The sequence below is a fragment of the Hyaena hyaena genome, unplaced genomic scaffold (genome assembly GCF_003009895.1).
Source record: "Hyaena hyaena isolate Hyena2069 unplaced genomic scaffold, ASM300989v1 scaffold_2416, whole genome shotgun sequence".
Taxonomy (NCBI): domain Eukaryota; kingdom Metazoa; phylum Chordata; class Mammalia; order Carnivora; family Hyaenidae; genus Hyaena; species Hyaena hyaena.
Genome location: NW_024083050.1, coordinates 26,716 through 38,074, shown reverse-complemented (window position 1 = coordinate 38,074; position 11,359 = coordinate 26,716). Strand labels below are relative to the sequence as shown.

At 43.3% G+C, this 11,359-nt stretch overlaps 1 long non-coding RNA gene across 1 annotated transcript; it reads right to left on the bottom strand.

The window, feature by feature from the left end:
• Positions 1-3,079: 3,079 nt before the first annotated feature.
• LOC120227494 lies at positions 3,080-11,279 on the bottom strand. Its single transcript, XR_005527265.1, has 3 exons — positions 11,174-11,279; positions 9,504-9,681; positions 3,080-3,286 (listed from the first exon to the last, which is right to left on the bottom strand). It is a non-coding gene; the product is annotated as an uncharacterized LOC120227494 (long non-coding RNA).
• Positions 11,280-11,359: the final 80 nt, after the last annotated feature.

Sequence of the window (11,359 nt, the reverse complement as noted above, 5' to 3'; positions counted from 1 at the left end):
TTGGGAATGGAAGAGGTCAGAGATCCAAAGACAGATTCTCCTGCTGGTCTTGAAGGAACAGTTGCCATGTTGTAGAGAGGGCTATGTGGCAGGGAACTGTTGTGGCTTCTAGGTACTGAGGGCCTCAGTCCAACCACAAGGAACTAGGTTCTGCCACTTTGAGTGAGCTTGGAAAAGGACTGTGGGCCTCAGGTGAGACCACACAGCCCTGACTGACACCTTGAATATAGCCAGCTGAGACTCTGAGCAGAGGACCCAAATGAGCCACGCTGAACTACTGACCCAGAGAAACTGAGATAATAAATGGACATTGTTTTGAATGGCTATGTTTGTGCTATTTGTTACACAACATTAAAAAAAAAAAAGGCCCCAGTCTCCACCTCCAGGAGCCTCTTCCCTCCCACATAGCTTCTATTCTGCACTCTTCCTTATACCACTGCCTTCAGGCAGTGCAGTGCCTGTGAGACATGTGACGTCCTCTCTGCCTGCTCCCCTGCTCCCGGAAGCAGACCCTGAGACAATCTGAGAGCATGATGTTTATCTGGGAAGCAGAGAGAACACCATTAGAAAAGGGAAAAAGCGAGACAAAAACAGGGAAGTCAGCCAGTAGTGTTATCAAGCCAGTTACCACCATGGGCAACTGCCACCATGGGCAACTGGGGCTGAATCCTACATGGGACCGCTGGGGGACAGTGTAGAACAAACAGTCAGAGTTACCCATCCAAAGGAAGCTAGTGAAGAAGCTGTTAGCCATTGTTGGAAGGCTGCTGGGGGTAGAGCGGGCTGGCCAAGAAAGAGATTTCAGGCAGAGAGATTCAGGGGCTGGCACCTGGAGGTCTGGGGAAGGCATACAGACAGAACCTTGCAACACCTGCTATACTTGATTTTCTACCTGCCTCCTCCCCCTGCATCTTCATGGCTACACTCACATACCCCCTTCTCAGGGCAGCATCCTTTGGCCCCTCCTGTTTTATCATGCTCTGCCATGGAGGCTTTGTTCCTTGGCCTTAGTCTCTAAATCTGGTGGTGTCTTATTGCGTGTGATGCAACTGGGCACACAGCATGATTGTTTCCCTTGAAACCATGAGCCTTTCCAGGTTGGTGCCTGAGTCCCCAGCTTTAGCCAGTTTCTTAGTATCTAATAGCTTTTCAACATTCATTCAGTGGATGGATACATGAATCACATTTTTTCTAAGGTACATAGCTTCTAACTAGGTGATTCAGATCCCTTCAGCCATCTCCCATCATCTCAGTCCTCTCTTCCCCTCATCTTGTTTCTTCTTCTCTGTAGAACACATCACCATCTGGTATGTTTGTGGTCTACACTCCCCGCACCTAGAATGTAAGGTCCTAAAGGCCAGACACTTTTATTTATTTTGTTCACTGCTGTACTGCCAGCAGTGGGCATATAGCATTGCCTGGTATATAGAAGTCACTGGGTAAAAATCTTTTAAATGAATGAGACTCCAAGAGCCCCTAATTACAATAATATTAACTTACTGAGCAATTCTCAAAACTTATTTCATCTTGACAACAAAACTCTGAGATAACTATTCTTATCTCTATTCTCAGATAAGTTCAGTAGCTTTGCCAAGTGACTCAGGCAAGTGGAGTTGGGACCAAGTCTTGTCAGCCTCACTCAGGAGCCTGAGTTCTTAGCAAGCATTCTATATACATGAGTTTAATTAACTTAATAAATTTTTCAGGGGGCACATAATACAATGAAGGTATAAAAAAGAAGGGAGTAGTTTTTGGTATTAGTGTAGCAGCTTGCTAGGCAAAAGATGGATGTGTGGCTGATAGGAAAATTGATATGGTTTTCAACAAAGCCTGAAAATTAATCATACTTAATGAATGTGACTAATGTGTTAAAGGAACGAGCGATTAAAATATTAGCACGTCTGAACTTCTCCTCCCTGGCTAATTTCTTCTCCTCCCTAGGGTTACCATCTTTCAAAGAGTTAGGGACACAGAATTATGGAAACGGATTTTATGGAACAGAAATGCATTTTAAATGGCTTAAATTGGGGACAGTCTGTGCAGTTCTCAAGTGGCTGTCAGTCTTCGCATCTCGCTGCTCAAGCGAGAGACGTGGGCTGAAGGGAGAGGCCGAAACTGTCACAGCAACTGCAACTGGAAATGCGAAGCCAGGCATCTCCCGGGGTAATGGCGTGGAAACAGGAGACAGACGTGGGGGCCCTTCAGTGGGAGGCTGATTGGCTTTCCATTTAGGCACAAGGTGAGATGAAAGTGGCTGAGGAGGCGTGTCTCCTGAGGCAGGCCACAGGCGGCTCACTGGCTCTGCACATTATCCAGGATCATAGGCAGAACGACTGGGTTAGAAGTATGTTCCAAAGACGATCTTTGGAGCATCCAAGCACAGTCTTCTTAGAACACACTCCCCTTCCAGGCTCCACAGTCTTCTTAGAACACACTCCCCTTCCAGGCTCCACACATACACACCCAATGCCCAGATGGAAACATCAAGACTATAGGGAACACGGCACATCTCAAAATACAATGCACAGACGTGGAACACGAAGAGTCCCCTGTGTTTTGACATACTACTATTCTTGGCAACAGATCAGGTTTGTTCATGGAATTGTATAAACCTGTGGTCCCACACTCAGAGACCTCAGCAGATAGGAGGTGATGTAACTCAGTGAAGCAGATAAGGTGAGGAAGAACCCCAAGTGGCAAGCAAGTCCTTACCTCACTGATTTTCTATGTGAGGATCTAGGACTAATGTGGTTAGATCTTCCAGGTTTTTTGTGTGTGTACATGTGTGTGTCAGCTTCTTATTGCCACTGTAACAAATTACCACAAACTTAGTGGTTTAAAACTACACAAATTTAGGGGCGCCCGGGTGGCGTAGTTGGTTAAGCGTCCGACTTTCGCTCGGGTCATGATCTCGCGGTTCGTGGGTTCGAGCCCCGCGTCGGGCTCTGTGCTGACTGCCAGCTCAGAGCCTGGAGCCTGTTTCAGTCTGTGACTCCCTCTCTCTCTCTGACCCTCCCCTGCTCAGGCTGTCTCTCTCTCTCTCTCCTAGAAATAAATAAAAAACATTAAAAAAAAAAAAAAAACTACACAAATTTATTATTTTACAATTCTGGAGGTCAGAAGTTTAAAGTGGGTCCACAGTGCTATTACTTCTGGAGGCTCTAAGGGACAATCTGTTCCCTTGCTTTTCCCAGCTTCCAGAGGCTGCCCCAACTCCCTGGCGCCAGGCACCATTCCTCCATCTTCAGTCAATAGCATAGGTCTCCTCTCTCTGATCTGCTACTCGCTGATAAGAACCCTGTGATTACATTGGGTCCATCCAAACAATCCAGGATAATCTCCCCATCATGAGACGCTTAATCCCATCTTTAAAATCCTTTTGCCAGGTAAAGTAACATATTCCCAGATCCCAGGGATTAGGACACACACATCTTTAGTGTATGGGGGGAGGGGGGCATTATTCTGTCTATTACACTGGGTAGGTAGAAACACTCAGAACTTGTAAATGCTAGCAAATAATTTTGGGGTTTATATTACTGGGTATACCATATTGTCACCAGCTGGACCCCAAGACCTGGCCTTTACTGCCCACCTGCTTGTATTCACTAACCTTTGTCTTAAATTTTTCCCTAAGCTCTTCTTTTGGCTTTCCTCTTGACTCCTGCAAATGAGGCCTAAAACCCCTCCAGATGAAGGTGACTGCCCTGATAAGACTTCCCTCAGGCCCGGGGCGCCTGGGTGGCTTAGTCGGTTAAGCGTCCGACTTTCACTTAGGTCATGATCTCGCGGTTCGTGGGTTCGAGCCCCGCGTCGGGCTCTGTGCTGACTGCCAGCTCAGAGCCTGGAGCCTGTTTCAGTCTGTGACTCCCTCTCTCTCTCTGACCCTCCCCTGCTCAGGCTGTCTCTCTCTCTCTCTCCTAGAAATAAATAAAAAACATTAAAAAAAAAAAAAATTTAAAAAAGACTTCCCTCAGGCCCAGACCACCCAGACCCTTTGAATTAAAGCTGTCTGTGCAGATGCACCATGGAGTGACCTACAATTACCTTTGCCTTATTATAATATTAACTATAATAGTAAAATCTTTGCCCAAGGAGGCGGCTCAGCCTCATTTACATAACATACATTGTATGTATAGGCATGTTTCTTTCCTGTGCATGTGTGACCTTACACCCATCTCTACATAGGATGACAAGGCTTCCCTATAAATATTCATCCTAACCCTAAACAAAAGGAATCCATCTACCCTCTCTGGGGGGAGTCATGACTATGGAAGCCATTCCCCATGATCTCATTTCCTGCAAATAAAAGTTTTCTTTGTGGGACAACTCTACCTGTGGGACAGGGAGGGAACTCATGTTGGTTCCTTTATCTGGGAAGGACTGAGGAGGGGAGGAGAATGTGGGTGTCCAGTCTTGACCTCTGACCTCTGCTTTAAACAAGACATTCATTTGTTAAAAAGAGGACTTTGTTTCTTGTCTCCTCCTTCCTGCTTCTTTCATACATTTTGCTCTTCAGTGTTCCTGGGGACTGAGAAGTTTACCAAATATTTACATTTCTCAGTCCCTGGCTATTTCCCCCATACCCCAAATTCCCTCCCACACGCTGATTTATAAAAAATAACACTTAACGAGGCTCTTGCTGTGTACCAAAGACTAAGTACTTTATTTGCTTCATTTCTTTTATTCCGCATAGCAATTTCATTTTTATCCCTATTTTACAGATGAGGAATCTGAAGCTCAGCATTGCCCAAAGTCACACAACTATAAGGTGCAGAGCTAGTATGCAAACCAGGTTGTTTGCCTCTAGAGCCCATCAAGATGTAGATTCAAGGAAAGAGAAGCTGAAGCATGAAAGCTAACAGCCCATCCAGTTAAAAACAAAACAAAACAAAAAACTAGCAACTGGATGATCTACATAGGTCCAACTTCCAATATGCATGCCATTCCTGGATTCTAGCCTCCATCTTCTGTGAGAGGACCGATATTCAGCCACAGAGTTACCCCCTTCCCTGCTACAACTCTGGACTGGAACCCAGAACAAATGGGCTCTTTTACTTATCGATGATGTGTCTTTGAGGGAGTGATGTTATCAAAATGACAACACAGGAGACTTCAGTCTCTGCCTCCCCCACAAGATTAGCAATTAGAAAGTGATCTCAAACAAATACAGCTCTAGAACAGCTGGTCCACTTAAGAAACTTTGGCAACATAGTAAACAAAAAACCTGAGAAGTTCTGCATAAAAAGAGAAGTAAGCTTCATTTTACTTAAATTAACCCATCCCCTAAGCATTGCTCAGTGCCAAGAGAAAATGTCCCAACTAGAAAGAGTTCTCCGTGCCAGGAAAGGGAGAGCAGGGTGAACCACTGACTTCCCCAGACTTTCAGGGGCACTTCACTGAGGTCCTGCTTCTGACTGGTAGAGTGGAAATGAACACAGACAGTTAGGACCAGGGAAGAAAAACAGGGGCTTCCAGTAACAGCCATGTAGCAGGAGCAGCAGTGCTTCACAATGACCTGCTCTGCAGACAATCACAGATTTCTCCATTGAAGAAATAAATGGCCAGCAGAGCTGCTGTGGGGGCCCTGAAGATTTCACCAGACTTTGTTCCACAGGTATTCACCAGCTGCCTGAGTTCCTCCCACCCCACTCCCCAATCCTGACTGGAGCTCAAGAACTGCATGGGGGCAGCCAGCTCAGGCCTCTGAGGCTGTCCAAGAGCAAGATGCCAGCCTAGACCCTTGTGGCTGACTGCCGACCATGTGTGCTTGGGGCCATCCCCTCCAGCTGTGCATTCACGCAATTGACCTGCTGCCCATCACCAGCCTCTCTGCAGTGCTCATGCCTAGGGGAGACCACAGCCACAGGAGAGTGTGCCAACAGCCAGTACCCCACCAGCTACCAGGGAGCCCAGAGTTGGCTCTGGCCCTTGCTGCCTGTCTTGACTCTCACCACTATGTTATGTGTCTGAAACTGGCCCCTGCCACTAAATAGGCACCTGTGGTTGGCCACCACATACCAGTGTGTGCATGCCTGACTCTGGTACCACTACTGCCTGCCACGGTGCCTGTCTACTGAACTTGGTGGTGCTACCAAGGATCCCAACAGCCCTTGCAGTGACTGTGATCCTCCACAGTGTTCATCAAGGACCACAAATTTGTTGATGTTTTTGGAGCCCTGAGCCAAAAAATACAACATGCACCCCCAAACCTGGTGCCACCACATGCCTCCAAACTTGCTTTCCTGCATCATTTGACCAGGGTCACAATATGTTCCCCCACTCACAGATAAAAGTCTTCCTTTACTGAAATCATTCCACAAAACCTGGAAGAGGTGACTGCTTCTTCAAATGCACAGACACCAATGCAAGGCAACACAAATAACCCATCAGGGAAACATGACTTCCCCAAAGGAATACAGTAAACCTCCAGTAACTGGCCCCAAGGGCATGGAGATCCAAGAATTGTGCAATGAAGAATTCAAAATAATTATTCAATAGATGTCTAGAGAGCTGCCAGAGAACACAGACATACAAGTTAATGATACAAGAAAACAATACAAGAACAAAATGAGAAGAAAAAAAAGAGATAGAAAACATAAAAAAAGAACCAAACAGAAATTTTGTAGCTGAAGAATACAATGACTGAACAGAAAAACTGAATAGAAAGCTTTAACAGCAGACTTGACGAAGCAGAAGAAGGAATCAATGAGCCAGAAGACAGATGAATTGAGATTATCCAATCAGAGGAGCAAAAATTTGAGAGACTAAAGGAACAAAGAAAGCCACAGGACTATGGGACACCATTAAGAAAAATAATGCATACATCATTGCACATGGAACATTCTCCAGCTTAGATCATATGAAAAGTCACAAGGCAAGTCTTAGCAAATTTAATAAGACTGAAACACAAGAGCCCAGAAATAAACCCTAACACATATGGTTAACTAATATTTAGCAAGGGAGGCATGAATATTAAAAGGGAGAAAGGATTCTGTCTTTAATATATGGTGTTGGGAAAACAGGATGACCACATGGAGAACAAAATTGAACCCCTACTTACACCACTCATAAAAATTAACTCAAAATGGGTAAAAGGCTTAAGCATAGGACGAGAAACTATAAACTCCTAGAAGCAAACATAGGGGAAAAGCTCTTTGACTTTGGCCTTGCCAATAATTTTTTGGATATGATACCAAAAGCACAAGCAACAAAAAAAAACTTAATAAGTGAGAGTATGTCAGATTAAAAGTCTTCTGCACAGCAAAGAAAACCATTAACAAATAAAAAAGCAACCATTAGAATGGGAGAGGACTGGGGCGCCCGGGTAGCTCAGTTGGTTAACTTTAGCACAGGTCATGATCTCATGGTGTGTGAGTTTAAGCCCCACAGCGGGCTTTGTGTTGACAGCTCAGAGTCTGGAACCTGCTTTGGATTCTTGTCTCCCTCTTTTTCTCTCCCTCCCCCACTCACACTCTGTCTTTCTCTCTCTCAAAAATAAACATTTAAAAAAGAATGGGCAAAGATCTTTGCAAATCAGATGTCAGATAAGAGATTAAGAGTCAAAATATATACAGAGTTCATACAACTCAATATCAACAAAATAAACAATCTGATTAAAAAATGGGCGGGGGAGGGGGAGGCATTTGGATGGCTCAGTCAGTTAACTGTCTGACTCTTCATTTAGGCTCAGGTCATAATCTCATAGTTAGTAAGACTGAGCCCCACACTGGGCTGTTCGCTGACAGCAGGGGGCCTGCTTGGGATTCTTTCTCTCCCCTCCCCCACTTGCTTTCACTCTCCCTTTCTCAAAATAAATAAACATTTTTATTTATTGAATAGGTATTTTTTCAAAAAAGACACACAAATGTCAGGAGGCACATGTTGCTCAACATTACTAATAAGGAAAACGCAAATCAAAACCACAGTGAGATATCATGTCACATCTGTTAGAATGGTTATTATCAAAAAAATAAGGTATATAACAAATGCTGGTGAGGATGGAGAAAAGGGACCCCTTGTGCACTGCTGGTGGGAATGTAACTTGGTATAGCCAGTATGGAAAACAGTATGGAGGTTCCTCAATAAATTAAAAGTAGAATTACCATATGATCCAGCAATTCTAATTCTGGGTATATATCGAAAGGAAATGAAAACAGGATTTAAAGAGATATGGGCACTGGTATGTTCATTACAGCAATATTCACAATAGCCAAGATATGGAAACAACCTAAATGTCTGTTAATGGATGAATGGAAAAAGAAGATATGGTACCTACATTGGACTGAATATTATTCAGCCAGAAGAAAGAAGGAAATCCTGCCATTTGGGACAACATGGACAAACAGAAGGCATTATGATCAGTGAAAGAATTCAGATAGAGAAAGTTAAATACTATATGATCTCACTTATATATTGAATAAAAAGAAGTAGAACTCAGACAAACACAGATTAGAGTGGTGGTTACCAGGGACTGGGGCTTTGGGAGATGGGGAGATATCAGTCAAAGGGTCCAAACTTCTAGTTCTAAGATGAGTAAGTTCTGGAGATCTAACATACAGCATGGTGACTGTAGTTAACAATAATACATAGGTATCTAAAAGTTGCCAAGAAACTAGATTGTTAAGTGTTCTCACCACAAAAAAGAAATGATAATTCTATGGTGTGACTAGGGTGTTAGCTAACACTATGGTGGTAACCAAGTTGCAATATACAAGTGTATCAAGTCAATACATTATACACCTTAAATTTACACCTGTGTGTCAATTATATCTCAGTAGGGCTGAAGAAAATGACGTGTCTTCTGGTAGGTCATCTTTGTTTTTTGTGTTTTCTTTAATTTTTTAATGTTTATTTATTTTTTAATTTTTTTGTTTTTTTACTTACTTCTGAGAGAGAGACAGAGAGAGAGAGAGAGAGAGAGAGAGAGAGAGAGNAGAGAGAGAGAGAGAGAGAGAGCATAAGCAGGGGAGAGTCAGAGAGAGAGGGAGACACAGAATCTGAAACAGGCTCCAGGCTCTGGAGATCATGACCTAAGCCGAAGTCAGATGCTTAACCAACTGAGCCCCCCAGGTGCTCCTCATTTGTCATCTTTGAATCTCAGTTTCTTCCTGTATAGAATGGGAAGAGTTATTTTTATTGTTATCATGGACATTTCATAGCACTTACTGTGTGCCAGGCACGGTTCTCTGTACTTTACATACATTAGTCCAATTCTTCCTTAAAATAACCCTTTGGGGATAATACTATTATTATCTTCATTTTATAGAAGGAAAACTGAGGCATACACAGAGGTTATATACAACTCATTTTAGGATTATATCTTCTGAGTGGCAGAACTAGGATTAAACCCAGAGTCTTGTAAAGGCTCCTTCCTCTATTTTTCCATCCTCACCTACCCTTACCCACTTCAAAGGGCTGTTGTGGATATTAAGTGCATTATTCCATGTAAAGAACTCAAACTGTGTATGGGGTGTAGTAGCTGCTCTGGAAGCACCCACTCTTACCTTTAAGGTTGTTACTGGGGTTAGCCTAGTGCCAGACCAATGGCTAGCCAAGTCAGGGCAGCCCCTGAGGAGGCCACTTCCAAAGCTGAGAGTACCACAGAGTCCCTAGGGCAATAACGATGCCCAAGACTTAGACCCTGAGAAGTGTCCAGGAGGAAGTGGTCAGTGTGTTGTGGACCTAGAGAGAGGAATACAAATGACTCAGCAGGAATTGAAGGAAGATGTCAAATAACACAATACTAGCAAACCTGATGTTTAGCATGTGGGGCCCCTTATAGGTGCTGTTACACATATTAGTACATTTACTCCTTCTAGGTGGCATCATTACCACCTACATTTTACAGGTGAGGAAACTAAAGCATAGAGGAGTCAGGAAACTTGCCAAGGTCCCGGGGCCCATGCACAGCACAGAAAAACTTCATTTACTTAATATTTAAATTAACTCATTTTGACCTTAGTAAATGTAAAAGTTTTCTTCACTAGAGTCATTGGAAAATCAGTAAGGAGACAAAATAAATACCATGAAAAGAAAATATTATTAAATCTTCTACCTGCTGTTTCAACTACCCAAGGGCTTTGAAGTCAAGGCCTATTCTCTTAAAGGGGAGGTTAGCAAGTGTTAGAGAGCAATTAACAATACATTAGCACTTGTGGGGATGAGCACCGAGTGTTATGTGGAAACTAATTTGACAATAAACTATTTGTAAAAAAAAAATAAATAAAAATTAAAAAAATTAAAAAATTAAAAAAAAAAAAAAACAATATATTAGCACCAAACTGGGACTTTCTCATTGGTGTAATCAGAAGGATTGAAAGAGAATTAAGAAGGAAATAATATTCAGGGTGCCTGGGTGGCTCTGTTGGTTAAGTGTCTGACTTCGGCTCAGATCCTAATCTCCCGGTTTGTGAGTTGGAACCCCTTCCACCTCTGTGCTGACAGCTCAGAGCCTAGAGCCTGGAGCCTGCTTCAGATTCTGTGTCTCCCTCTCTCTCTGCCCCTCTCCTGCTCCTGCTCTATCTCTGTCTCTCAAAAATAAACTTCTTTTTTTTTTATAAAGGAAATCAGTTTCTCACCGTGTGATAGAAAATTATTTGGGGACCCATCCCTGAATCCTCTAAAATCTCACTTAGGGAAACTGATGGTGGTTAAGAGCTCAAAAGCCAGACTAACCCCTGTCACCCTTTGTTGGCTATCTAGTCCTGGGCACATAATTCTTCTCAAGAGTGGTTTCCTCATTGGAAAATACCTGTTGCCTCATAGGGACATTGACTATAAATGAAAGAATGAAGGTAAAATACAAAATCTTATGCATAGTAAATGCTTAATACACATAAACCATTACCATTATCATTATTATTGTTAAGCTTTCACACATAAATCCCCGGCCTTTTAAAAATTTACTTTTTAGTTCTATAGTGCTAATAATCATCATTATAGTAGTACACACATAGTGGCCACTGTATGCTGGGCTATGTTCTAGGTTTCATAAGTACATATAACCTAATATATATGTATACACCCTAACATATATCCTTATATATACGTATAACATTATATATGCACATATGTTAAGAACTGCTATTATCCTTAACCTATTATGATGACTTATTCTTATCCCTAGTTTCCTACAGATGAAGTTTTTACTCTGAGGGACCCAAAGTGGACTCACGGGGCGACTCCTGCGGGCCTCCTTTGCTCGCCTTCCTCCCAGCAGATACCAGTTTACACGTCAAGAGGTGCCTGGAGAGGATAGATAGGGCGGCACCCACACCTTCCCGCCCAGCTCCGCCCCGCCCCTTCCGCCCTTAGCGTATGCTCATAGTCCCGCCTCTGACGCAGCTCCTCTCGGTGCGCT